The 12,683-nt window shown below is 48.3% G+C and overlaps 5 pseudogenes; all 5 read left to right on the top strand.

Moving 5' to 3' along the window:
* Positions 1-2,102: 2,102 nt before the first annotated feature.
* On the top strand, positions 2,103-2,237 carry LOC141150864 (U2 spliceosomal RNA; annotated as a pseudogene).
* A 2,273-nt stretch (positions 2,238-4,510) lies between these two features.
* Positions 4,511-4,712, top strand: LOC141150988 (U2 spliceosomal RNA; annotated as a pseudogene).
* A 560-nt stretch (positions 4,713-5,272) lies between these two features.
* LOC141150944 (U2 spliceosomal RNA) lies at positions 5,273-5,391 on the top strand (annotated as a pseudogene).
* A 656-nt stretch (positions 5,392-6,047) lies between these two features.
* On the top strand, positions 6,048-6,148 carry LOC141151009 (U2 spliceosomal RNA; annotated as a pseudogene).
* A 669-nt stretch (positions 6,149-6,817) lies between these two features.
* LOC141150882 (U2 spliceosomal RNA) lies at positions 6,818-6,918 on the top strand (annotated as a pseudogene).
* Positions 6,919-12,683: the final 5,765 nt, after the last annotated feature.

Here is a 12,683-nt window from a genome sequence, read left to right as displayed (position 1 = left end):
CCATCTAGAAGGAGGACAGAAGAAGTCCAGTTCAGAGGAGAGAGAGTTTGGAGCAGGAGCTCAGGAGGAGCTCTGCTCAGGAGGAGTGGAGAAAGGAGCAGGGCCCAGTCTGAGAGGTCCAGGAAGAGAGACTGAAGAGAAGAGAGGAGCAGTGAGGAGGGCTCCCGGAGGAACCGAGGGGATCCCAGGGGCATGGTGAGTGCAGGAAGCCACCCGTGCACCAGAATTCACACGGACGTGGAGGGATCAGGCCGCAGAAGAGGGGACCGGCCCCTAACTAGTGGAGAACAACCAGGCTCAGCTAGATAACCGGAGGCTGCACTTTCAAGGTGCTGCAGCCAACAACCACAATTGCATCGCCGAAAAGGTGGCCACATAGGATCCAGGGGAATGCAGGTCGCCTGACAAGGCCCGAGGCCACTGGCTTGGGACACTGATTGTGAGGCGCAGGGCAGGAGGGTGAGAGCCAGCACAGGGAAAACGACCGGGAAAGGCACATAGAACGGGGTCCCGTTTAAGTACTTCTGAGAGACTTGAGAAATTGCTGAACCCCTTCCCTGGAGGACACAGGACGACATGGGAGGTTACACACTGGCCCTTGTAACCTGGAGTCTTGAACAACTGTGAGTAAAACCTGAAGACTGCACCCCACTGTGTCCTGGAATTATTGCTGCACCATCACCAGCCCTGCATTACACAGCACCAACAACATCTACCTCATAGCATCACTATATCCTGCCCTGGAGCTTAGCTCTACCTGTGGAGAGCTGAACCAACTCTGCTGCGTCACCATCAGCTCCAGAGGATCTGCACCGCAGTGGCGGCCCCATATAGCCACATACCACAGGTGGTGTCACAAACATTAACTCTAAAAACTTTATTCCCCTTTTACTTTTCCCCTTTGATTGACCGCCCTGGCTCACAGACCGGGTCACATCCACCATGACATCCCCCAGCATCGACAGGCCCGGCTGCCGAGTACCCCACAGCCTTGGGGGCGTGTCATACTCACAAAGGAAGCGGGCAAGCTGGATTATTTTTGCCATATGTAAAGAGGTTTTATGGGACGTTCGGAATTTGGTGATTTTTAAAAAGATTGTTCTTTCCCCTATGGAATGCAGAGGGATTTTTCTTGCAAGACTTTTTAATGTCTATTTATTGGATAAAAAGAAGTACGGTGAGACAGCAGCAGAAGCTCTCTGGAACTTTTCACATTGGACTTCTTACAGTAAGTAACAGTTAATTGCGGGGTTGTGTTTTTTGGACTTTGTTTTGTTTTTCCGAATGATGATTTGAGAACCCGTTATGTGAATATGCGCTATGATGCATATATTAATGTGAGTCTTAATCAGAGGAAAAAAAAACAAACCTTTATTTTTAGTTTAATATCTCATACGTCCCCTATAAGTCCACCTATTTTCACACATTTTCCTCTCCCCTCTATTGTCCCACGCGCCTCACGACCAGGAAGGGTGGGGGATAGAGAGGGTAACTAATTATTGAACAAGCGAACAGCAGTCCCCCCTGCTTCCCAGTCTGCAGGCTCCCTACAGACTGAAGCTGGCTGCTGCAGCACAGCTAGATAAAAGCCAGGAGCCCATTATGACACGTGCAATGTCTGTTCCATTCTTCCATTCTTGCATTATTCCATTGTCCCATTGTTAAGGGGCAATGGAACAATGGGACAATGGAATAATGCAAGAATGCAAGAATGGAAGAATGGAACAGACATTTCACGTGTCATAATGGGCTCCTGGCTTTTATCTGTCAGTACTGCAGCAGCCAGCTTCAGTCTGTAGGTAGCCTACAGACTGGGAAGCAGGGGGGACTGATGCTCGTTTGTTCATTATTAGTTATCCTCTCTACCCCCCCCGGTCTTGAGGCATGTGGGATAATGGGGGGGGGGAGAATGTGTGAAAATAGGTGGACTTATGCAGATTAAAAACGTGTGGGGTGCATCTGCAACAAGCAGTATAGTTATGGTTTTTAAGGTGTCTATTGATGAATAACATGTCTTCCTAAGGGGAGTTTTTGTCCGTAACCCTACAATGGGTGCCTACTTGGGGCCAGGGTGCAGCCATAGGCCAAAACCAATTCAGGTAATCGCTTCTCGGCCTTTTGGCTAAGATCAAGTGTAATATCTTTTCTTATCAGTTTAATATCTGATACGTCCCCTATACAGTACAGACCAAAAGATTGGACACACCTTTTCATTTAAAGATTTTTCTGTATTTTCATAACTATGAAAATTGTACATTCACACTGAAGGCATCAAAACTATGAATTAACACATGTGGAATTATATACTTAACAAAAAAGTGTGAAACAACTGAAAATATGTCTTATATTCTAGGTTCTTCAAAGTAGCCACCTTTTGCTTTGATGACTGCTTTGCACACTCTTGGCATTCTCTTGATGAGCTTCAAGAGGTAGTCACCGGAAATGGTCTTCCAACAATCTTTAAGGAGTTCCCAGAGATGCTTAGAACTTGTTGGCCCTTTTGCCTTCACTCTGCAGTCCAGCTCACCCCAAACCATCTCGATTGGGTTCAGGTCTGGTGACTGTGGAGGCCAGGTCATCTGGCGTAGCACCCCATCACTCTCCTTCTTGGTGAAATAGCCCTTACACAGCCTGGAGGTGTGTTTGGGATCATTGTCCTGTTGAAAAATAAATGATGGTCCAACTAAACGCAAACCGGATGGAATAGCATGCCGCTGCAAGATGCTGTGGTAGCCATGCTGGTTCAGTATGCCTTCAATTTTGAATAAATCCCCAACAGTGTCATCAGCAAAGCACCACCACACTATCACACCTCCTCCTCCATGCTTCACGGTGGGAACCAGGCATGTAGAGTCCATCCGTTCACCTTTTCTGCATCGCACAAAGACATGGTGGTCGGAACCAAAGATCTTAAATTTGGACTCATCAGACCAAAGCACAGATTTCCACAGGTCTAATTTCTATTCCTTGTGTTCTTTAGCCCAAACAAGTCTCTTTTGCTTGATGCCTGTCCTTAGCAGTGGTTTCCTAGCAGCTATTTTACCATGAAGGCCTGCTGCACAAAGTCTCTTCTTAACAGTTGTTGTAGAGATGTGTCTGCTGCTAGAACTCTGTGTGGCATTGACCTGGTCTCTAATCTGAGCTGCTGTTAACCTACGATTTCTGAGGCTGGTGACTCAGATAAACTTATCCTCAGAAGCAGAGGTGACTCTTGGTCTTCCTTTCCAGGGGCGGTCCTCATGTGAGCCAGTTTCTTTGTAGCGCTTGACGGTTTTTGCAACTGCACTTGGGGACACTTTCAAAGTTTTCCCAATTTTTCGGATTGACTGACCTTCATTTCTTAAAGTAAAGATGGCCACTCATTTTTCTTTACTTAGCTGCTTTTTTCTTGCCATAATACAAATTCTAACAGTCTATTCAGTAGGACTATCAGCTGTGTATCCACCAGACTTCTGCACAACATAACTGATGGTTCCAACCCTATTTATAAGGCAAGAAATCCCACTTATTAAACCTGACAGGGCACACCTGTGAGGTGAAAACCATTTCCGGTGACTACCTCTTGAAGCTCATCAAGAGAATGCCAAGAGTGGGCAAAGCAGTCATCAAAGCAAAAGGTGGCTACTTTGAAGAACCTGAATATAAGACATATTTTCAGTTGTTTCACACTTTTGTGTTAAGTATATAATTCCACATGTGTTAATTCATAGTTTTGATGCATTCAGTGTGAATGTACAATTTTCATAGTCATGAAAATACAGAAAAATCTTTAAATGAGAAGGTGTGTCCAAACTTTTGGTCTGTACCGTACGTCCACCTATTTTCACACATTCTCCTCTCCTCTCCCCCCTCATGTCTCATGTGCCTCAAGATCGGGAAGGGTGAGTGGTAGAGAGGATAACTAATTATTGAACAAACGAGTAATGGTCCCCCCAGCTTCCCAGTATGTACGCTCCCTACAGACTGGAGCTGGCTTCTGCAGCACAGATAGATAAAGGCCAGGAGCCCATTATGACACGTGCAATGTCTGTTCTATTCTTCCATTCTTGCATTATTCCATTGTCACATTGTTAGGGGGCAATGGAACAATGTGACAATGGAATAAAGCAAGAATGGAAGAATGGAACAGACATTGCACGTGTCATAATGTGCTCCTGGCTTTTATCTGGCAGAGCTGCAGCAGCCAGCTTCAGTCTGTAGGGAGCCTACAGACTGGGAAGCAAGGGGGACCGCTGCTCGCTTTTTCATTAATTAGTCATCCTCTCTCCCCCCCCACCACCCGGTCTCGAGGCTCGTGAGACATTGGGGGAAGGGAGAATGTGTGAAAATAGGTGGACTTATGCAGATTAAAAACATGTGAGGTGCATCTGGAACAAGCAGTATAGTTGTGGGTTTTAAGGTGTCTCTTGATGAACAACATGTATTCCTACGGGGAGTCTTTGTCCCTATCCCTACAATAGGTACCTTCTTGGTGCCAGGGTCCCGCCATAGGCCAAAACCAATTCAGGTAATTGCTTCTCGGCCTTTTGGCTAAAATCAAGTATAGTATCTTTTCTTATAAGTTTAATATCTGATGCATCCCCTATACATCCACATATTTTCACATATTCTTCTCTCCTCTCCCCCCTATTGTTTCACGCGCCTCAAGACTGGGAAGTGGGGTAGAGAGGGTAATTAATTATTGAACAAACGAGCAGCAGTCCCCCCTGCTACCCAGACTATAGGCTCCCTACAGACTGAAGCTGGCTGCTGCAGCACAGCTAGATAAAAGCCAGGAGCTCATTATGGCACGTGAAATGTCTGTTCCATTTCTCCATTCTTGCATTATTCCATTGTCCCATTGTTAGAGGGCAATGGAACAATGGGACAATGGAATAATGCAAGAATGGAACAGACATTGCACGTGTTATAATGGGCTCCTGGCTTTTTCTGGCAGAGCTGCAGCAGCCAGCTTCCGTCTGTAGTGAGCCTACAGACTGGGAAGCAGGGGGGACCGCTGCTCATTTGTTCATTAATTAATCATCCTCTCTACCCCCCCACCCAGTCTTGAGGCGCGGGGGACATTGGGGGAGGGGGAGAATGTGTGAAAATAGGTGGACTTATGCAGATTAAAAACTTATAGGATGCATCTGCAACAAGCAATATAGTTGTGGGTATTAAGGTGTCTATTGATGAACAACATGTCTTCCTAAGGGGAGTCTTTGTCCCTATCCCTACAATGGGTGCCTCCTTGGGGCCAGGGTGCCGCCATAGGCCAAAACCAATTCAGGTAATTGCTTCTTGGCCTTTTGGCTAAGATCAGGCGTACTATCTTTTCTTATCAGTTTAATATCTGATACGTCCCCTAAACGCTCACCTATTTTCACACATTCTCCTCTTCTCTCACCCCTAATGTTCCACGCGCCTCAAGACTGGGAAGGGTAGGGGGTAGAGAGGCTAACTAATTATTGAACAAATGAGCAGCGGTCCCCCCTGCTTCCCAGTCTGTAGCCTCCCTACAGACTCAAGCTGTCTACTGCAGCACAGCTAGATAAAAGCCAGGAGCCCATTATGACACGTTCAATGTCTGTTCCATTCTTCCATTCTTGCATTATTCCATTGTACCGTTGTTCCATTGCCCCCTAACAATGGGACAATGGAATAATGCAAGAATGGAAGAATGGAACAGACATTGCACATGTCATAATGGGCTCCTGGCTATCTCTGGCAGTGCTGCTGCAGCCAGCTTCAGTCTGTATGGAGCCTACAGACTGGGAAGCAGGGGGGACTGCTGCTCGTTTGTTCATTAATTAGTCATCCTCTCTACCCCCCCCACCCGGTCTTGAGGCTGGTGGGACATTGGGGGAGGGGGAGAATGTGTGAAAATAGGTGGACTTATGCAGATTAAAAACGTGTAGGGTGCATCTGCAACAAGCAGTATAGTTGTGGGTTTTGAGGTGTTTATTGATGAACAACATGTCTTCCTAAGGGGAGTCTTTTTCCCTATCCCTACAATGGGTGCCTTCTTGGGGCCAGGGTGCAGCCATAGGCCAAAACCAATTCAGGCAATTGCTTCTTGGCCTTTTGGGTAAGATCAAGTATAGTATATTTTCTTATAAGTTTAATATCTGATATGTCCCCTAAACGCCCATCTATTTTCACACATTCTCCTCTCCTCCCTAATGTCCCGCACGCCTCAAGATCAGCAAGGGTGGGGGGTAGAGAAGGTAACTAATTATTGAACAAAAGAGCAGGGGTCCCCCCAGCTTCCCAGTCTGTAAGCTCCCTACAGACTAAAGCTGGCTGCTGCAGCACAGCTAAATAAAAGCCAGGAGCTCATTATGACACAAGCAATGTTTGTTCCATTCTTCCATTCTTGCATTATTCCATTGTCCCATTGTTAGGGGGCAATGGAACAATGGGACAAATGAATAATGCAAGATTGGAACAATGGAACAGACATTACACGTGTCATAAAGGGCTCCTGGCTTTTATATGGCAGTGCTGCAGCATCCAGTTTCAGTCTGTAGGGATCCTACAGACTCTGAAGCAGGGGTGACTGCTGCTCGTTTGTTCATTAATTAGCTATCCTTTCTATTATCCCCCCCTCCCGGTCTTGAGGCACGTGGGACATTGGGTGTGAGAATGTGTGAAAATAGGTGGACTTATGCATATCAAAAACGTGTGATGTGCATCTGCAACAAGCAGTATAGTTGTGGGTTTTAAGGTGTCTATTGATGAACAACATGTCTTCCTAAGGGGAGTTTTAGTCCCTATCCCTAGAATGGGTGCCTTCTTGGGGCCAGGGTGCCGCCATAGACCAAAACCAATTCAGGTAATCGCTTCTAGGCCTTTTGGCTAAGATCAAGTGTAGTATCTTTTCTTATTAGTTTAATATCTGATACGTCCCCTAAACGCCCACCTATTTTCACACATTCTCCTCTCCCCCCTAATGTCCCACGCGCCTCAAGACAATGGAACAATGGGACAAATGAATAATGCAAGAATGGAAGAATGGAACAGACAATGCACATGTCTTAATAGGCTCCTGGCTTTTATCTGGCAGTGCTGCAGAAGCCAGCTTCAGTCTGTAGGGAGCCTACAGCATGGGAAGCAGGCGTGATCGCTGCTCGTTTGTTCATTAATTAGTAGTGATGAGCGAGCATGCTCGCTCCTGGTCAGTGCTCGCCCGAGCATCTCACTGCTCTAGATGCTCGGCGCTCGCCGAGTATTTCCGGGGTTGCTCGGTGGGAGCTCGGGTCCCCTTCCTGAATGTTTGGCGCTCTTTAGAGTGCCAATCAACATGCAGGGATTGCCTGCCACTCACTGCAATGCCATAGCCATCTTGGTCGTGGCATTACAGTGATTGGCTGGCCGCACAGCGTCATCAGGTCTATATCAGATCTGGAGCAGCCATGTTCGTCACAGTCACTCCGGAATCAGACAGTGTAGGGAGAGGTGCTGCTCCGTCAGGGAGAGATTTGCTTGTATATTAGGTAATGTAGGGAGAAAAACTGTACATTACACATATCCATCTTAACAAACAGTACTTTTGAGGACTAACTAATCCATCTGCGGATATATCAGGCAGGCAGTGTATATAGGCAGGCAGGGTATATAGCAGACTGCAGTGCATATAGCACAAGAGGCTCCATTCCAATTCTGCCTTCTGCTGCTGTTAGATATTTCTATACAAAAGCCCAGGTCTCAGGGGCCAGGAATACTTTTCTTTGGATCTTAATCCTCATTATTTGCTTAAAAAACAATCCAGAGAACACCGTTTTTCTGCACCATTTGCTTGTTGGCACTGCAGAATACAGCCAGGTCCTTTCCATATTACAGCGCTAGAAATCCAGCTATTTGAAACTGTATTTTCTCCGTCAAATGGATCACATATACTTTGTCAGTAAATACTGCCATTTCTGGCCTCCATTAAAAATTTCCTTTAGTGTGTCAGTGAAGCAATTCACAGCAGTTTACTGTTCAAACTACTTACCTACAGGCCAGGTATTTAAAACTCTGTTTTCTCCATCACACGGATTACATATACGTTGTCAGAAAATACTGCCATTTCTGGCCTCCATTGAAAATTTCTTTCAGTGTGTCAGTGAAGCAATTCACAGCAATTTGCTGTTCAAACTACTTACCTACAGGCCAGGTATTTAAAACTCTGTTTTCTCCATTACACGGATCACATATGTGACGCCTACGCCCTCCCTGCGAAATGGGGTTACTCGGAGCCGGGTCAGTGTAGGTGTTGCGGGGGATGCAGTCGTGGCCTGGACCCGTTCCGTGGCCAGGGATGTCACATAAAAATATTGGGCTTTCAAGGATGAGTGGTATTTCGACTGTGCCACCTGTGGTTTCCGGTGATGGACACCAGCGCTGCAACCGTCCACTGAGGCTGGTGTTACGGGCATCTAAGATGAGACGGCTCCCCACAGGCGGAGCAGGCCTCAGGGCAGTGTGAGAAGGGATGGTGGGTGCAGTGCCGCGGAGGAAATAACAGGCTGAGGCGGTGTGTGAAGTCATCCGGGTCTTTACTCACTTTAGATGAACTTTCAGCCACAAAGCTTCTCTCTGCTACACATGGCGTACTGCGGCCACCGAGAAAGGGGTTCAGCACTTCCCAGGTAGATCAGGAGCACCTGTCGAGACCCCGCTGGTGTGTGTTCCTCTCCTTGGTAAGTTCTCCCACTGAGTCTTCTCCTGACTGTGTGTGGTATGAACGTAGTGTAAGGCCGGGTCCCACTGGATAAACGCAGTGTAAGAGATACAGGTGGCGACTCCGCTCCGTCCGTATCCCCCTGGAATCCACTAAGCCTCCGGGTTTTTCTGACTGAGACTTGAAGTGACAAAGTCAGATATCGGTGGCCGGTCACCCCTCTTGCAGCAGGAATCCCTCTGACTAGGCGAGAATAAAGAGTACAGGTGGCGACTCCGCTCCGTCCGTATCCCCCTGGGATCCTTTTGCCTGTGGAGCCTATCTCCTCTGCTCCCCTCCAAGGCCTTCTTAGGGCAGGACCCTGACCGGGTAGAGACAGTGGTTAAGTCTTACCCGCTCCTCGTCTCAAGGCCAGAGAACGAGGACCGTGTATCTTTAGTCAGCTGCAGACACTTGCTGGACCCTGGCAGAAGACCACAATCAAAGACCTTGAATTTAAGATTGCCGTAGATTAAATATGAATCAATGAGTGTTTCCTAGAAGTGTGTCCTCCACCCTCACTCACTACATGGCTCCCCCTATCTTTGCTTCCCCCCATCTCCTCTATCCCGGACTGGGGCAGCACCCTGGTGCATTTAGGCCCCCTACAGGACAGGAGTGGTGTAGTGTTGAGTGTGAAGTGGGGTCCTGAGAAATGCTCCATCCTTACCTGGAAGAGGAGATACCACACCTCTATCTGAGGTGCAGTACCCCTGTGTGGACCCTCAGGGGCGCCACACATATACGTTGTCAGAAAATACTGCCATTTCTGGCCTTCATTAAAAATTTTCTTTAGTGTGTCAGTGAAGCAATTCACAGCAGTTTGCTGTTCAAACTACTTACCTACAGGCCAGGTATTTAAAACTCTGTTTTCTCTGTCACACGGATCACATATACGTTGTGAGAAAATACTGCCATTTCTGGCCTCCATTAAAAATTTCCTTTAGTGTGTCAGTGAAGCAATTCACAGCAGTTTGCTGTTCAAACTACTTACCTCCAGGCCAGGTATTTAAAACTCATTTTTCCCCGTCACACGTATCACATATAAGTTCGCTCCAAACTCAGTCATTTGTAGTGAGCGTGGAAGATACTGTCCTCCATTTAAAATGGGAAAGGCACGTGGCAAGGTATGGGGAACTGGACGTGATGGTAATGGTGCATGTAGAGGCCGAAGACAAGGCCGTGGGCTGAAATTGTGCCACAACAAAAACCCACATCTTCTCGCCTGACCTTCCTGTCCCAATTTCTATGGGACCGCAGCACACCACTATTGAACCCAGAGCAGTGTCAAAAGGTTGTTGGTTGGATATTGGATAATACTTCCAGTCACTTAGCCACCACCACCACCCTGTCTTCCACACGGTCAAGTCTCAGTAGCCTTGAGTCTGGACCGCATATTCCTCACCCTGATCCTCCTTCCTCCCACCATGCTGAGTGCCCAGAGACAACTGATCCCACACTTGGAGTCTCTGAAGAGCTGTTCACTTTTCCATTTATAGATTCGGGTCTCTAGCCCAGTCCACTTAAAGCGGGGCAAGAGGAGATCGTACGTAGCGATGCCCAAATATTTGAGCAGCCACGGTCACACGAAGCCAACGGTGGGAAAGTGTCACAAGAGGTGGACGATGATGAGACACAATTGCCAGACAGTCAGGAGGAGGACCAGGGAGCAGAAGTGGAAGACAAGGTGGTGGATGATATAGTAACTGACCCAACCTGGCAGGAGGACATGCAGAGCAAGGACAGCAGCACACAGGGGGAGAGAGGCAGAGCACCCCAACAGGCAGGAAGAAGCAGTGTGGTGGCCGCAGACAGAAGGCAGGCAACCATTCCCTGTAACATCAACACGAAGGAAGTTTCCAGTACAACTGTTAGGTCTTCCCGAGTCTGGTTGCTTTTAAAAGACTCTGCCGATAACTCCAAAAAGGCCATTTGCACCACCTGCCAGGCCAGCATCAGCAGGGGTGGCAAAACGACCAGCCTGACCACCACCAGCATGATCAGGCACATGGCAGCTAAGCACCCGAACCCCAGGGTCCAGGAACAGTGTCTGCAGGTGGCACCATTGCTTCTTCTACTGTTGTGCATGCAAGGCAATCCCCTGTCCATGGTGCATGCGGAGATGCCTCCTGCCCTGCACCTGTCGTTGCGCATTCTCAAGTAGCAGCATCAAGAAGCACGTCCATGTCCTTGTCCCAGCGCAGCGTTCAGTTGTCCATACCCCAGTCTTCGGAACGCAAGCGCAAATATGCAGCCAACGGCCCGCAAGCCACACTACTGAATTCTCACATTTCACGACTGCTTGTGCTCAAAATGTTGCCTTTTAGGCTCGTGGAGACGGAAGCATTCCGCAACCTGATGGCGGCGGCCGTCCCTCGGTACTTGGTCCCCAGCCGCCACTATTTCTCCCGGTGTACATCTCACTGATGGTACACTGGGTTAACATAGTGGAAGCCAGGACCCAGTCCGACCTTGGGACAGAACACGTCCTCCCGACGCCAAGGATTACGGTCCCTAGGTCAATCGAGGTTGCCTCCATGGTCTACAGCTCCTGCACCTCATCCTCCTCAGCCTCCTTCTCCTCTTCAGCCTCCATCTCCGAAATGACCACATCAGTCACAAGCTGGAAGCACTGCAGCACTGCCTCGGCCAAGCGGCAACAGGCTGTGCTAAAGCTAATATGCTTAGGTGACAAACCGCACAATGCTGAAGAATTGTGGACAGCTCTAAAAGAGCAGGCAGATCTGTGGCTCACACCACTGAACCTACAGCCAGGCATGGTCATGTGTGACAATGACCGGAACCTGGTGGCGGCTCTGAGGCGAGGAGAGCTCACACACGTACCATGCCTGGCCAATGTGCTTAACCTTGTGGTTCAGTGGTTTCTCAAATCTTACCCGAAGCTGCTGGATCTCTTTGTTAAAGTACGCCGCCTGTGTGCCCATTTTAGAAAGTCAGCTAGAGTTTCCGCTGCCCTTGCCGTGTTTCAGCAGCGTTTGCAGCTTCCGGCTCACAGACTGGTGTGTGATGTCCCCACGCGTTGGAACTCTACACTGCAGATGTTGGGAAGGATTTGTGAGCAGAAGAGGGCAGTTGTTGAGTACCAGCATCAACAAGGCCGTCGGTATTCAGTTCAGACTCCACACATAAGACCTCAGGAGTGGACATGGATGTCAGACATATGTACCATCCTCCAAAACTTTGGGGACTCCACCAAGATTGTGAGCGGCGATGACACCATAATTAGCATCACCATCCCGCTTCTCTGTCTTCTGAAACGCTCTCTGCTCACAATCAAAGAGGATGCATTGCAGGCGGAGCACGATGAGATGGAGCAAGGATCCATACAGGGTGATTACACACAGCCAAGCCTCATTTCATTCCAACGTGGATTGTGTGACAATGAGGAAGAAGAGGAGGAGGAGGAAGGACAGGAGCTAGTTTCATGCACTATAGACGGTACTACCTGCACAGCTGTCATACCGTCTGTTCAGCGTGGATGGCCAGAGGACAGAGAGGAGGAGGAGAGCATGGTCAGTCATCCTCTTGGTGAGGACACAGAAGTCTTGCCTGTTAGTAGTCTGGCACGCATGGCTGAGTTTATCTTATGCTGCCCTTCCCATGACCCTCGTGTTCTCAAAATTTTGGGTGACAGTCATTACCGGTTGGTGACACTTCTAGACCCCGCATACAAGGAGAACTTCATATCTCTTATTCCTGAGGCGGACAGGTCTACAAAAATAGGGCTGTACTAGAAGGCCCTTGTTGCGGAACTATTAAAAAAAATTCCCATCTAAAAACACTGGCGGCAGAGGGCACACTTCGTTGGACAACCAAGGAGTACAGGCGAGAGAGACACAACTTCAATCCAGCAGAGGCAGGGGAACACTGTCAAAATTCTGGGAGAGTTTTCTCAGACCCTCCCATCGCACAGGCCCTGAGGCGCGGGGTACTCTCACAAGGAGTGCAAAGTTTGGGAAGATGCTGAGGGATAACCTTG

This window comes from Phyllobates terribilis, unplaced genomic scaffold (genome assembly GCF_046119375.1).
Source record: "Phyllobates terribilis strain yellow unplaced genomic scaffold, ASM4611937v1 Scaffold_5__5_contigs__length_657084704, whole genome shotgun sequence".
NCBI lineage: Eukaryota > Metazoa > Chordata > Amphibia > Anura > Dendrobatidae > Phyllobates > Phyllobates terribilis.
This window is presented reverse-complemented; position numbering and strand designations above follow the sequence as displayed.